The following is a 16,251-nucleotide window of genomic DNA, read 5'->3' on the forward strand; positions in this document are numbered from 1 at the left end:
CTTAGGATTCCCTTCGTGCAGACACGAGGGGGGAGGGGCTGCTAGCTACTTCGCACTTTGCTAGGTGAACCTCGGTTGGGGGGGGCATGCATTCATAGCTTAGGATTCCCTTCATGCCAACACGGGGGGGGCAAGCAATACCGTGAGCTTTGAGAGATAGGTGCCACATCGAAGTTGCATTTGGTATTTGAACATCAAACCACCCTTTTCATACATAAATTTGGTCCACATGCAAGTGTGTTCGTATTCTGACTCTCTCCCGCATAGTTTTTCGCCAAATTTATGAACATTAGACAAGTTGGATGACACAACAGACACGATTCACTCAAACTAACTGTGTGCCACGCCGGTGCCCCTGTCACGCACACATCCGCACAGTACATTGGGCTCCACGAGGCTTCCCCTCTCAAAAATATCTACCCGCCTGCGGCTTTTTTCTGTTTGGTAACACAGTGTTATTGTGTTTCGACCGTGTGTGATGTTTCTTGTTCCCAATACCGTCTGCATCCCTCAAAAATGTCTTCCCACCTCGAGGGTTTTTCTATTTCATAACACATGGTTGTTATCTTCGGACCGTGTGCGATGCACCATCATCAAAATTTTCAGTAGCCCTGACATTTCACTCCCGCATTTGACTCCCGCATAGTAAATTTTTCAATACCCGCGTCATTTCCTCAAACACCCCCTGCCCCCTCCACACACACACACACACCAAAACCTCCTCGGGCGCGCACACACACACACCCCTCCCTCGCTCGAAACCCTAGCAAGGTCCCCGCCGCCGCCGCCGCAAGGCCTCCATTGTCAACATCTGGCGGTTTACCCGTGCAGCTTACCCATCGATCTCCATACCCAGGCCACCTTGAGTTTCTTAGATGACGCCTGCCCAACTCCCCCTTTCCCACAGATCCCCATCCCCATCCCCCACTCCAGAGCATCGCAACCTAAGCCCGGCTACGCTTCCCGTGGAGCTCGAGGAGTGACTGGCCGAAAAGAGGTGTATCGCGGTCTCTTCGCTAGACATCGCCGAGGAAGCTGACGACCATTACTAGCTGCAGACACTCAATCATCGGGCTAGAGTATGCGGGTATGTCGCGGACTCCGGCCACGACATCGAGGTCGTTGATAGCGACGGCTTGAGGCAGTCTATGTCACAGGTTAAGTGGCCCACCCCCAACCCCTAGGGCTCAACCATCCTCGATCTCATCCATGGCTCTGCTGCTGATCTCCTCTGGCTCACTGTCAAGAATTTGCCATCCTACATCGCCATTGAGCCCCCTTTGTCATTTTTGACGGACACGTTCTGCAATGCTGGCTTGGGATCCACAGCTTCCAGGTCAGACCTCATCACGGCGAGCACGAGGATGGCACCCTCTCCGTGCTCTTCCAAGGGGAAGGAGCCCATCTACGACAACATGGAGCACATCCAGAGTCTATGCTCTTCCCAAGGGAAAGAGCCCATCTGTGACAAGTGAGGAAACCATGTTTTGTTTTTCCGCGCCTCTTCACAGGGGGAAACCTATGATTTGTTTTGTCGAGTCCCTTTTGTAGTGTAGTGAAAATATGTCCAGTTTTAATTGCTATATTTGGTTGTTTGCAGTATGCCTTGTTTATTTCAGTTGTTCACAATGTGATGCTCTATATGTGCAATTATTTACTGTGCAGTACATTTCATTAATCTAGTTTTAAACATACCGATAAGAATTCATATATTTGCTTGTTGTTAAGCCTGTTATAGCTAGCATATGCCTCTTTTAAAGTTTTTTGATTGTTCAGTTTTTTGTAGTTAGCATATGTCCAGTTTCAAATGCTATCTTTGGTTGTTCGTAGTATGCCTTGTTTATTCCAGTTATTCACAATGTGATGTTCTATATGTGCAAGTATGAACTGTGCAGTTCAATTTCATCAGTACTAGTTTCAACAATACCACTATGAATGACTACATTTGGTTGCTGCATCTTGTACTTAACACGCCTTTCCATTTTATTTAACAATAACCAGTGTACTTAGACTGGCACAATACCAGTTTGAATGACTATGTTTGCTTGTTGTTAAATGTTAGGCCTGTTGCAGTTAACACACCTTTCCAGTTGTTTTGCTTTACTAGCTTGCTTAAACCTGCATACTAAAGCTATCTTTTGGAGATTATTTTGTCTGCCATGGATAATTTTGGTTGATGTTTAGCCTGTTGTGCTTAACATGCCTCTCGATGTACCTACATAGGACAATTTTGGGAATGACTGCTGTTTTCCATCGAGGTTAGTTTCATCCCATGGCTTATATATGCTCACTGTTCAGGATATCGGTAGCTGGTACCATATAGGCCGGGAGTTGATAAGGGACTAATCGGTGAATCAGACTTTTAACTGAACATACCTGCAACCCATTTATCGTTAGGTTAACTAGGGCCATATGTAATATATCTGAGGCTACATAGCAACATGCACTGTACTTAATGTCTAAATATGCAATCCTAGACTACATAGCAACAAGGAAGAGTGTTACCTTAATGTTCTGATGGTGTCTAGATATACGTAGAGAGCAGCAACAACAACAACAACAACAACCTGTTTGGACACTCAACTTAGCTAGAGGTTAGAGTTAGTTTCTAGCTCATGACTAACCCAGAACTAACTCCATCCAAAGAGGTGTTTGGATGACAGGGTTAGATTGACAATAAATGCACTAGGAGAACTAGCTCCAATTAGCACCTCTTGGGCTTGATAGTTTTTTTCGGTGGGTTAGATACAACTAGCTCAAACTAGCCCTCATGTTTGGATTTACTTTAGGGCTGTTTGAGCCCGAACTAGCTCAAACTAACTCTAACCCACGGATACAACAACAGTTAATCAGCCGATAATTTGTAAGAATGCAATAAACTCCTTACGGCCCATAATATAAGATGTTAATTCACCTTATATGTGAGTATATTGGATGTTATAAGATATTATAAAAGAGTGCTGTACTACATCATTGTGCAATTGTTGTTTAGTTTCTAATATTAACTTGGATCTTTTAGGTACATATGTCATTGGTAAAGATCCGCGCTTGGACCCTTTCTACGTATGGGGAAATGAGATATCGATGAACCAACATCAAGTGAGGAAGCTGATAAAGAATGTTAGTAAAATGGGTCAAAAGATGGCAATTAAACTATTTGTTTACACTTTATCCAATACAACAACGAATTGCAGGATGGTAAGTAAGAACACTGCGGCCTTCATTTTACTGCCCATAATGAGTTGTGTTAGATGACAATGTCTGAATATTTTTCCTTTGTAGTGGTTTCCAAAGTAGTTTACTCAAGATTACCTCTCAAACTACATGATTGCTGGGCATGCAAAGGTTAAAGTATTTTTACTAGAACACGATGATTATCTAGATGTTTTCATGGAGAACGTGAAGGATGGGCAGTCAGCCATCACAAGGGGTTGGACTAGAGTTGTGCATGCCTTCTGCATGGAGGAGGGCACAATATGGGCATTCCTCTTCACCTTATTTAGCAACCAGAATGTATTTCGGCTCTTTCTTTATCGTCTTTAATAGTACAAGTAGACAACTGTGGTTCGTCATTCTTTATTTACTTATGTAATTCTTGAACATATGTACCTATGAATCAAATAATTTATTGGTTGCTTGAACCTGATGGATATGAATAAAGCTATAGCATACATTCAAATTCAAATTCAAATTCAAATCTGATACAATTTGAAATAGCAACAAATAAATTATGGTGAAATTATGCTCTCTAGGTCGTTAAGGCGCACATGGTTGGTAAAACACAAACGTTTGCGATATACACCATAATCCGACATGGTTCATAGAGAGGAAATGTGTGCAAGCATGCACACAGTTGCCGTATGCAAAGCGTCTGCGATCTTAGACAATATCACAAACGGTGCGTGCAAACTAAACGTTTGTCATAGTTGCCTTATTGTACACGATTTGCTACCATGAATTGTTTTTGATGAAGTATGTAGCGTAAATGTTGCACCACAGAATAGCGTGTGCGATAGTTGTCGTGTACGACGATGTTACGATAGTCTGACATTTTGTAATCCTATCCGACACTCATAAGATGATCAGCTAATCTTCTTAAGCGAATGTGTGTGATTGTATGCATATCATACACGTTCTATAATAGTGAAACGTTTGTGATGGGCCGTGCATCGTAAACGTAGCACCACAGAATACCGATTGCGATGGCAATGCGAGCACAAACGAGTAGGAGTACTGTATGTGCATCTTGGCTCCCTATCCCCGACAGTTTGTAGGTCATGTGGGAAGGAACCCCCTATCGCCCACACTCACTTGGCAACAGTTCCAAATGCAATCGCGGAAAGGGATTAAAAACCGTTTATATAGCACCGACGTGTACCAATGTAAGGTGATACCGATACTATCGCAGAGCAGACTGAAGAACATGAGTGCATGCTTGTTTAGTTACATCATCTTCCGGATCCAACTTGAACCTCATCTGTTGAAAAAAGAATGCGAGTCCTTTTAGGAGGAAGCTAGAAAGTTGGGATAGAGCAAGACAATATTACAAATTGCAATGAATAACATTACTTACGGATAAATGTTCAAGGAAGGTGTTAAACTGGGTATCCTCTTTCTCATTCCTGTACTGGATCCACATTGGGAGGATATGTGCATGCCACCTAACAGCAACATCTGCCTCTAATGCTAACTTGCCTGACTCTGTAGCATCACGTGGCCTTTTTAAACCTGCCTCAAAATGGATCTCCATTCTTCCTCCTTTAGATTTTGTTAATCTGCCAAGCGTTATCACTGATGTTTGTTTCCGCTTGTGTCGTGGGGCTAGTTCAACAACGAATGTGGAAAGTGTTAGTGCACATCAAACTGTGAGAGTACATATAAAGGAGCATGCAACTGGAACTTGACTCTGTCAGGTACCGTCTTGGTGTTGATGCTCATGAGGTTCATCTGATCTTGCCAAGTCCTGTTGTGCCAGCAGTGCTTCGGAAGTAGTGTTAGGTGTGAAGGCAGCTTGGGAACTGGCTAGTTGCGAAGCAAACGAACGAGTAACTCATTGAGATGCCGGTACAGTTGAAGGGGATGCTGCAGCTGGTGGAGTAGGTGATACTGTGTTTGTAGATTTAGTCGGTGGACTTGGACCTTCTACTGCACTATAAGTAGTAGCAGAATCTTGAGGGAAGATCCTTTTCCATTGCACCTAATGAGTAGCACCATTCCCTACTGTATTCTTTTCCTTGCTCTTTTTTTGACTTTACCAAGTCAAGCCGTACCCACAACACAAAAGAATAGAATCGCTCTTCAGAACTCATTGATGCATGATACAAACAAGCAATACTTTGATGTAAGACAACCGTATGAGGAGGATGGAATATGTAAGAAAAACAGGATGGCATGACATATTCACAGCTACGACGTGTAAACTAAGCAGAAGGATTTTCAAGAAAATAGAAGTAATGCAAGCTAGACACCATATGAAAGATGCAACCAATATCACTCCGCCAAGTTAAAAGTGTCCTGTCGTAAGTGGCATTTCGAAAAATTAGAAGCACTACAACCTAGAAATCAATGCAAGATGCAACCACTATCACACTGCCAAGTTAGAAGTGTCCAATCATGAGTGATTGATGCGGGATACACAACAACATTACTTTGATGTAAGAAGATGGTATGATAGATAGATGCAGTGTATTCTAGACACAGAAAGGCATGTCATATGCACATGTATAATGTATAAACTCAGCAGGTGCAATTTAATAAAAATAGAAGAAATACAAGCTAGACAACATATGCAACATGAAACCAATTATCACACTGTCAACTTAGAGCAAGCACCTGCGACGATGGAGTAGGGGAGATATGTAGACTTGGGACTTCAACTGCAGTAGCAGTAGCAGTAGAAAATCTAGAGATCCTCTGTTTGCATCAGTCCAGAGGACCACTAACATCCACTAACTACTCTTTTCGTTCCTCTTTTTTGATATTGCCTTTTGAAGTTAAAACCACAAGAAGATGAATAAAGTTAGCTCCGCATAGCTGGTTGATGCATGATACAGATGAACACTACTTTGATGTAAGGCAAGCGCATGATAGGAGGATGGAATATATACAAAAAAAGGCAGCATTGCATATTCACACGTATGATAGGAGGATGGAATATGTATGAAAAACATGAAGTAGAAGGCATTTCAACAAAATTAGAAGAAATGAAAGCAAGGAACCATATGAACATGCAACCAATATCACTCTACAAGGTAAAAAGTGTCTCATCATAAGTGCCATTTCAACAATTAGAAGTAGTTCAAGCTAGAAGACATTGCAAGATGCAACCTACATCACACTCCCAAGTTAAATGTGTCTTATGGGTAAGTGATTGTTGCAGTTATAAGTTGTAAGCTACGAAGATGCAATTCAACAAAATTAGAAGCAATGCAAACTATACATCATACAGAACACGCAACCACATATAACTGTGCCATGTTAGAGCAAGCACCTGTGATGGTGGAATAAGGGAGATGTGCTCATCATCTACACAGCTACGTTGACTGTCCAGCCGTGTGTTGTCTTGCAAATCTTGTTGGGAGGATGGCGGAGTAGAATCTGTAGAGACCCTCTATTTGAGTTGCTTCGAAGGACCACCATCACCCGCTGCCTTACTAATTTCCTTCAGCTATATTGATTTTGCATTGTGAATTCAAACCGACAAGAAAATGAATAAAATTCACTATTCAGAACTCATTCATGCATGATACTGACGAACACTACTCGGATGAAAGGCAAACACATGATACGAGGATGGAATATGTATGAAAAATAGGACGGCATGACATATTCACACCTATGATGTGGTAACAAAGCAGAAGGCATTTCAACGAATTAGAAGCACTACAAGCTAGGCACCATATGAAAGATGCAACCAATATCACTCTTCCGAGTTCAAACTGTCCGGCGTTTCAACAAATTAGAAGTACATGCTAGAAATCATATGCAAGGCGCAACCAATATCACAGTGGCGACTTAAAGGTGCCTCATCATAAGTGACTGATGTGGGATACGCAAGAATAGTAGTTTGATGTAAGAACTTGGTTTGATTAGATACAATATGTTCTTGAAACAGGAATACGTGTTATATTCACAGGTATGATGTGTAAAGTAAGCATATGCAATATAACAAAGTTAGAAGCAATACAAGCTAGACATCATAAGCAACATGCAACCACATATAATAGTGCCAAGTTAGAGCAAACACCTGTGATGGTGGAGTAGGGGAGATGTGCTCATCATCTACACAACTATGTTAACTGTCTAGCCTTGTGTTGTCTTGCGAATCTTGCTGGGAGGATGGCGGAGTATAATCTGTAGAGACCCTCCATTTCAGTTGCTCGGAAGGACCACCATCATCCAATGCCTTACCAATTTCCTTCCGCTTTATTGATTTTGCATTGTGAGGTCAATCCGACGAGAAAAAGGAATAAAATTCGCTCTTCACAATTCATTCATGCATGATACTGACGAACACTACTCTGATGAAAGGCAAACTCATGATACAAGGATGGAATATGTACAAAAATCTGGATGGCATGACATATTCACACCTATGATGTGGTATCTAAGGATAACACACTTTAACAAATTGGAAGCACTACAAGCTAGACACCATATGGAAGGTGCAACCAATATCACTCTACCAAGTTAAAGTTGTTCTGTCATTGGTGGCATTCATAAAATTAGAAGCACTACATTGTAGAAATCATATTCAAGATGCAAACCAATATCACACTACCAACTTAAAGGTGTCTCATCATAAGTGACTGATGCAGGATACAGAAGAAGAGTAGTTTCATGTAAGAACATGGCCTCATGGACAGATATAATATGTACCAAAAACAGGAAGGCATGTCATATTCACACGTATAATGTGTAAGCTAAGCAGATGCAGTTTACACTAATTAGAAGTAATACAATCTAGACACCATATGCAACACACTGCCAAGTTAGAGCAAGCACCTTGGATGGTGGAGTATGGGAGAGGAGACTTGGAACTTGTAATGCACTAGCAGTACGAGGAGAATCCGTAGAGATGCTCCATTTACGTTGCTGCAAAGGACCACCGTCATCGCCTTCCTTACTCTTTTCCTTCTTCTTTTTTGATTTTGCGTTGTCAAGTCAAACCCACAAGAAAAAGGAATAAAATTATCTCTTCAAAACTCATTGATGCATGATACTAACGAACACTACTTTCATGTAAGGCAACCACATGATAGGAGGGTGGAATCTGTATGAAAAACATGACAGCATGACATATTGACATGTATGATGTGTAAAGTATAAACTAAGCACAAGGTGTTTAAAATAATTAGAAGCAATGCAAGCTAGACACCATATGAAAGATGAAACCAATATCACTCTACCAAATTAATAGGGTGGCCTCATAAATGTATTAGAACAAATTAGAAGCAATATATGGCAACAGGATAGAAATAATATGCAATATGCAATGTATAAAGGTGTCTCATCGTAATTGATTGATTCAGGATACAAAAGAGTGGTAGTTTCATGTAAGAACATGGTTAACAGGTAGATGTACTATGTACCAAAAAATAGGAAGGCATGTCATATTCACAGGTATAATGTGTAAAGTAAGCAGATACAATTTACCCTAATTAGAAGGATTACAAGCTAGATACCGTATGCAACATGCAACCACATATCACGCCGCAAAGTGAGAGCAAGCATCTGCGATGGTGGTGTAGGGGAAATGCGGTCTTCAAGTACGGAGCTACGTTCAATATCTTCATTTAGACTTGTTGTTTCTTGAGAATCATGTGAGGAGGATGAAACTGTAGACCTTATAAGAGTAGTGGGTCTCATACTAACCCACAGGCATGACTGTCTCATCATAAGTGATAGATGCAGGATACACAAGAACATTAGTTTGATGTAAGAACGTAGTGTGATAGGCAGATGTAGTATGTACCCAAAACAAGAAAGCGTGTCATATTCACATGTATAATGTGTAAGCTAAGGAGATGCAATTTAACAAATTAGGAGAAATAGAAGCTAGGCACCATATTCAAAATGCAACCAGATATCACACTGCCATGTTAGAGCAAGCACCTGAGTTGTGGAGTAGGGGAGATGAGACTTGGAACTTGCACTGCAGTAGGAGTAACAGGAGAATTTCCAGAGATCATCTGTTTCGGTTACCCAAGAGGACCACCATCATCAAGTGCGTTCATCCTTTTAAATTTTTCCTTTTCAAGTCAAACACACAAGAAAAAGAATGAAATTCGCTCTTCCAAATTTGTTGATGCATGATACTGACAAACACAGCTTTTATGTAAGGCAACCACATTGTAGGAGGATGGAATATGTATGAAAAATGCTAAGCAGAAGGCATTTCAACAAATTGGAAGCGATGCAAGCTAGACAACATATGAAAGATCCAACCAAAATCACTCTAACAAGTTAGTAGTGCCTCATTATAAGTGGCATTTCAACAAATTAGAGGTAGTACATGCTTGAAATGATATGCAAGATGCAACCAATATTACACTGTCAATTTCAAGGTGTCTCGTCAGGAGTGATTGATGAGGGATACACAAGAAACGTAGTTTGATGTAGGAACATGGTTAATAGAAAGACGTAGTATGTACGAAAAACAGGAAGGCATGTCATATTCATAGGTATAATGTGTTAACTAAGCAGATGCAATTTACCCTAATTAGAAGCATTACAAGGTAGACACCATATGCAACATGCAGCCACATATCACATTGCCAAGTAAGAGCAAGCACCTGCGATGGTGGTGTAGGGGAATTGCGCTCATCAACTATAGACCTACGTTGACTATCTTCATTTAGCCTTGCTGTTTCTTGAGAATCATGTGGGGAGGATGAAACTGCACTCTTTAAAAGAGTAGCGCGTCTCACAGTAACCCATTGGGGTGACTGCCTCATCATAAGTGATTGATGAGGGATACACAAGAGCATTAGTTTGATGTAAGAACATGGTTAATGGACAGATGTAGTATGTATCAAAAACAGGAAGGCATGTCATTATCAAAGGTATAATATGTAAAGTAAGCAGATGTTATTTAACCAAATTGGAAGCAATACAAGCTAGACACCATATGAAACATGCAACCACATTTGAGAGCGCGAAGTTAAAGCAAGCATCTGGGATGGTTGTGTGTGGCAATTGAGATCATCAACTGCAAAGCTAGGATTACTGTCTCCATCTACTGACACTACACCCTTTGGAGCACTGAAACGCTTAGTGCTTATCCTATAATTACACTCCAGCGGCTGCTATCTTTTCTTTTGTGTATTCATCAATAGTGCGTTAGAGTATGAAATACCCATGCATAAAAAAACAATAGTGTGAGTATGGGTAAAGTGTGTGCACAAGTAGTATAGTGTAAAAGTAGCAAATAGTAGGTGGGTGAGAAATAAATGACGGGAGACATATGATAGCTCTACAACATGCATGGCATACGAAATTAGATTATGGGATTTTGACATATGAGCACAAGGATGGCTGGGAAATGCAGATACTCCTCTAGCACACCACAAGGTGTGGTCCTATGAAAATAACATTCGACTGAAAACAAATAGGTCAGTCAATTTTTTCTACATCGTCCGATGTAAAGAATGGGCAGATCGCCTTCATCTACCTCCAGCCAGTCGGTGTTGACGATCTTCCTCAAAACGCCAGCGACCACCGGCCCAGTCCCCTGCCTCTGCCCTCTCCTCGACCTCACCGCACCGCCGTGCTTGGCACCGGCCCCCGGCCATCCCTTCAAGCCCTGCCGACCTCCATATCGGGCGCAAGCCGCTCCTGTGCCCCACACCCCTATGATAGACACTGATGCGCCCCTTCCCCGGTGAACAGGCGGACTAGGTGCTCCGCGTGCCGAAGCGGGTGCTGCTTATTTTAATTGTGAATCAACTGACCCTAAATTGAAATTCAGGCGGGTGACTCACCTCTAGGCAAGGTGAATTAGTAAATGGGAGGAAACCTTGTGCATTTAGTATCATGAAGAAGGTGTAGTAAGAAGCGCTCAACTAGTTTCTTTCGTGGGATGAATGCGGTGTGAGCAGAGACACAAGATTTGTATGAATAAGGGAAGAGGAGTACCTCTGTCCGCTGGCAGTGATGTGTCCTCCTTCTATTTTTCCAATGATCTTCTTGTGCTTTGCTAGAAACAAGAAGTTGTGGAGGACGGTGGCGGCTTGGACGAACCCATGGCCAAGTTGTCGAGTGTGGTGCGGTGGCCGTCTATCGGCAGCGGGGAACCAGATCTGAGGCGACGAACGACAGCGTGGTGGGAATAGCTCAGGTGTGGTGGATGGTTGAGACAGTGGAGCAGTAGTGGTGAGGGACGGGATGACATGGTCGAAGTGGTCCTGGTACGACGCACATCAGCATTGGCGTCGTGGAGGCGGCTCTACCTCGGCCTCGGGGTACCGGCTCCGACATGATGGAGGCGGCGGTGGATTGGGCGCGATGGGGTGGAGGACGGAGGAGGCTAGGGTTTCGCGGTTGGTGGAGAGGGCGTTTTGGTGCCCACGGAGTATGAATGGGGAAACAGAGGGAGGGGGAACTAAGGGGGAACAATGTTTCGGTTTGGGACGCGCTTGTTTGAAATTGGGGAAAGTTACAAACTTTGCCCCCATCTAAAATTTCGGACATATTGTGGGTCGGGGTAGGACAGTAATCTCAGGTGTCCCAAATAGTGGGTAGGATATATTTTAGCCGAGTGCATGAGTGTTTAGGCGCCCACGGTATATGAATTCTTCTTGGAGGTGGTTGAGACTAGTGCCTTCGTGAAGTTACAAACCTACCACAGTTTAGACCTTTGGACATCGGGCCGATAGGCCACACGGGTCACAGTCAGGATAGTAATTTCCTGCCACCCAACAATAGTCCCGCGCGGTTTCGGGCGACCAAAGGCTTATTTGGCGCTTTGTTCAATATTTGGGAGGAGAAGCATTAACGTTTACAGTTCTCTTGAATTGAACTTTCAGGATTTGTCAAACTTCAAAAATCTCGACTCTTGAAAATCCTAAATATACTATTTTGGAATGGAAGGGGTACATTTGAATATATATTGTACACAAGTATATATTAAAAAATATGCAGCTTAGCTCAATTCATGCATGGTTCCAGATATAATCTCCTTGGTTGCAAAAAAATAGTTAGACGTGCGTATGAATATATAACATGTTCAAAAACACAACAAAGATTGATGCCCTCTGATTTACAAATGCCATTATCTTGAATTCAAATAGATGAATGCACTTCCTATGAATTTGAATCTTCAAAACCCTCTTTTTTTCGGGGGTCTTCGAAACCATCTTTATGTTGAATCGAACATGTATTCTATTTCATAGCTAGCAATTTGGAACGTATCCATGTCTGTGAAAATGTATAAAGTGCCTGACACTAACAACACAGAGTGCATTAATTAAAGTTTATATATAAGTTTCTAAAGCCATGCATTGTCTGTATTTCAAACCACTCTCACTCTATGGATCAATAATATGAAATAAACCCATACACATGCTCGAATTCAATAGAGTATGGGTGTCTGTTAGACCAATGTTTGTTTATACGCAAATTGCAAAATTCATGATCTCATCCAAAAAATATAATGCAATTTATATTTTAATTTAATGTGTAGAACCGCCTTTTACGCATAGGTGCACTATGGCTCGGCCCGTCCTCACACGCGTGCTATATATCTCTATATCTGACGCATAAGTGCACACACTATATACATCAGCATTTATCTCGCACACATGCTCACACTCTCTCGTGGGGTGTCTCGCACACACACTCTCTATATATCTCAGTCTCTCTCTCTTACTACTACATACCACTCTTTTCACTAATCTCAGTTGGAAAACACTATTTCTCTCACATGCGTATACACACACGCACGGTCTTTGCTGACCCTCTATATGCACATACATGTGCCTAAGTGTCTCTCGCACGCACATTATCTTTAGTCCTCTCTCGCACACATTCCCCCCCACACCTCGCTCTTGTTGGCGGATATGATTCCATCAGATCATTCGGTAAGATATTCCACTACAAAAAAAAATACACTTCCGTGATGATACGTGTTTGTCATAGTAGGTCGCGTTTTTTGTCATGCATGTACATCCATGACGATTTTATGACAGAATCAAGATAGTCATACCTGTGCTGTCGTAGAAGTGTTCCATGACATTACCAAAATTATCATCATGGAAGTGTCCACTTCCATGACGATAAATCGCGCGTCACAGAAGTGCTTTCGTCAAGGGTGACCGACACATGGCATCCACCGTAACGGAACACTGTTAAGCTATCGGGTCAGGTTTTGGATCCGATAACCTGTTAACAACCTCGACCAATGGGGATTTTCCACGTGTAAAATCATCATTGGCTGGAGGAAACACGTGTCGGCTCATCGTTGGGACAGATGTCATCCACTCATTGGACAGAAGGCGCCTATGATACGTCGACACATGGCACGACACATCAAGTTTAAATGGGCCAGCCCAACTAAAGGCCCACAAGATTTTGCGGACCATAATGGGCCGGCCCAGCTAAAGGTCCACGAGATTTTGCGGACCATAATGGGCTGGCCCAGCTAAAGGCCCACAAGATTTCGCGGGCCATAATAGGCCGGCCCAGGTAAAGGCCCACAAGATTTTTGTGTGCCATAATGGGCCGGCCCAGGTGAAGGCCCACAAAATTCTTGCGGATCATAATGGGCCGGCCTAGCTAAAGGCCCACGAGATTTCGCCGACATTAATGGGCCGGCCCAGCTGTAGGCCCACAAGATTTTGAGGACCCTAGTAGGCGAGCCCATTAACTAGCTGCCATGTTTTGGGCCAAATGTCGGCCCATATTTGATCCGGTCCATTAATGGCCTGCCACGTTCCGGGCCTAATAATGGCCCATATAAGATCTGGCCCGTTAAAAGCCTCCCACTTTCTGGGCCAAATCACGACCCAGATCAGGTCCGACCCTTTAAGAGGCTTTGAGCTCAATTATGGCCCATATCAGATTCGGCCCGTTAACTGGACGCTATGCTTTTGGGCCCACTTGCTAAAGGCCCATTAAGTAATTCGGCCTGATATTAGTTTCGGCCTGTTAAGGGCCCATTTAACATTTTGTCCCTATATTAATTTCGGCCTGTTAATAGCCCGTCATATAGTTGGGCCTACCTACGGCCCGGTTTGCATCCGACCTGCTCGCAGCCGATATCTGATTGGGCCAAACCAGGACCGAGACAACTTTGGCCTGTTAAAAGCCCGTGAATTGATTCGCACAATCATGGGCCAGGGTCCATTTCGGGCTGCTGCCGGCCCGTGAGCTATTCGACACGTTTTAGGCCCAACCTACTTCTCAGCCTCCTAAAATCCCATTGAGTTTTCTTGCGAAAAGAGGGCCGGGGGTTACTCGGCCTATTAAAGGCCCGAATCTACTAGTGGGCCAGTTTGACGGGGCCCATGATGCGGATCATACATCGTGATTGCATGACGGCCCAATTATGTACTGTAATTTTACGGTTTGGCCGGTTTACTACGAAGACATGATATATATATATATATATATATATATATATATATATAGTAAAATAACTGCAGCATCGTGAATAAGAAAAAACCTAGACTATACAGTAAAGAAACTATGACATATTACATCCACTAGGCATCAAAGTTCGCCACTATGATAATAAAGCACAAGCAGACAGCAGATTACATACACTGGGCATCAAAGATCGCCACCAGTGCAAATAAACACGTCGACAAAATAATATACAAAACCAACAGCACTTCAATAGAGTTCAAGAAAGGTTAGCCCTGCTGGGGAGCTGCAGCGCAAGCAGCTGAGCAAGATGATGAGACTGCACTTGTTCAACACTTATATCTTCCTCACTCTGAAAGATAAACAAGCAGACAGATGACAGGTTTTGCACATAAAAGTATCAGTGCTGACAATTCATCACATTTCTTACCGACGAATAAAGTGACACAGTTTAAAATTGCGTTACCACAATATGGTATTGTTCAGGTAAAGACATGGCAGGAAATGACATTGTGAAGGAGTTGGCAGCTTCACGACACCACTGTATTACAGATCAAGAACTCATAAGTATCAATGGTTAGTGTGCTCTCAATTTATCCCATTTCAGATTGGCAAATAAAGAGACGGTTTGAATAATAGTAGAATGATATGACATTGTTCATAGTTAAGACATTGTAGAATATGACATTGTGCTGTGTAGTGGGTAGGTTCACCACACCACTGGATTACGGATGAGGAACAGAAGCATACATGCAATGCAAAAGAAGATCACTTGCTATGTATAGTTTAATTTACATGGTATGAAGAAGGAACTTGGTTGTACAACTGAAAACTGAAATTGAGAAGGACAAACTTTTGTTTATGAACTACATAATAAACTTTAAACATGCAATTTGATGCAAACACCAAAAATAAATAGCTGTTTCAGTCATGCCTAACCAAATATACACAACAAAGTTTGAAGGCTTCAGAAGGACAAACTTACATTACTGGTGAAGACAGGCTCTATAAAGCCCTTGTCCATGCTGATGGGGGGGCAATTCAAGAAGTTTAGCACATAATCTTCTTCATAAGCATTGCCTTTATTCTACATTTTGTTAAGAGTAAATATAGATGTGATAATATACGAAAAAATGGAGAATATTTAAGATGAGATGAAGAGTGATGCTACATAACCAAGTAGCTATAAATGTATGTGCAGCGATATAGGCAAAAGGCACAGCCAAGAGCAATGCACAGCTAAAATTCTTTAGTACCAACCTTATGGTAAGAGTAAATATAGATCTGATGTGTAGAAAATGGAGGGCGAAGGAAAATAAGCTGTAGAGTGATGGTACATGAACAACTACCTGTCAATATAAGTACACTGATAAAGGATAGCATGTACTTACAAGAACAATGCAGAGCTAAAAAAATTCATTTGCATTGGATATATTCTACACTAATGTAACCATTCATACAGATTAGATAATTGGAAGCGAACAATTGATAAGCAAGCTATCATGCATACTGCTGTCACATAATGAACCAGGTATGTATGCAAGTACAGTGATACATGACAACAGGTACTAACAAGAGCAAAGCAGCGGGCAGCATATTTGTGATATCCTGTCGTTCTTTTCAAACCGGAATTCTTCTTCGCGCAGATTTCCTACAAAAGAGATCCGT

The sequence above is a fragment of the Triticum dicoccoides genome, chromosome 1B (genome assembly GCF_002162155.2).
Source record: "Triticum dicoccoides isolate Atlit2015 ecotype Zavitan chromosome 1B, WEW_v2.0, whole genome shotgun sequence".
NCBI classification, from domain to species: domain Eukaryota; kingdom Viridiplantae; phylum Streptophyta; class Magnoliopsida; order Poales; family Poaceae; genus Triticum; species Triticum dicoccoides.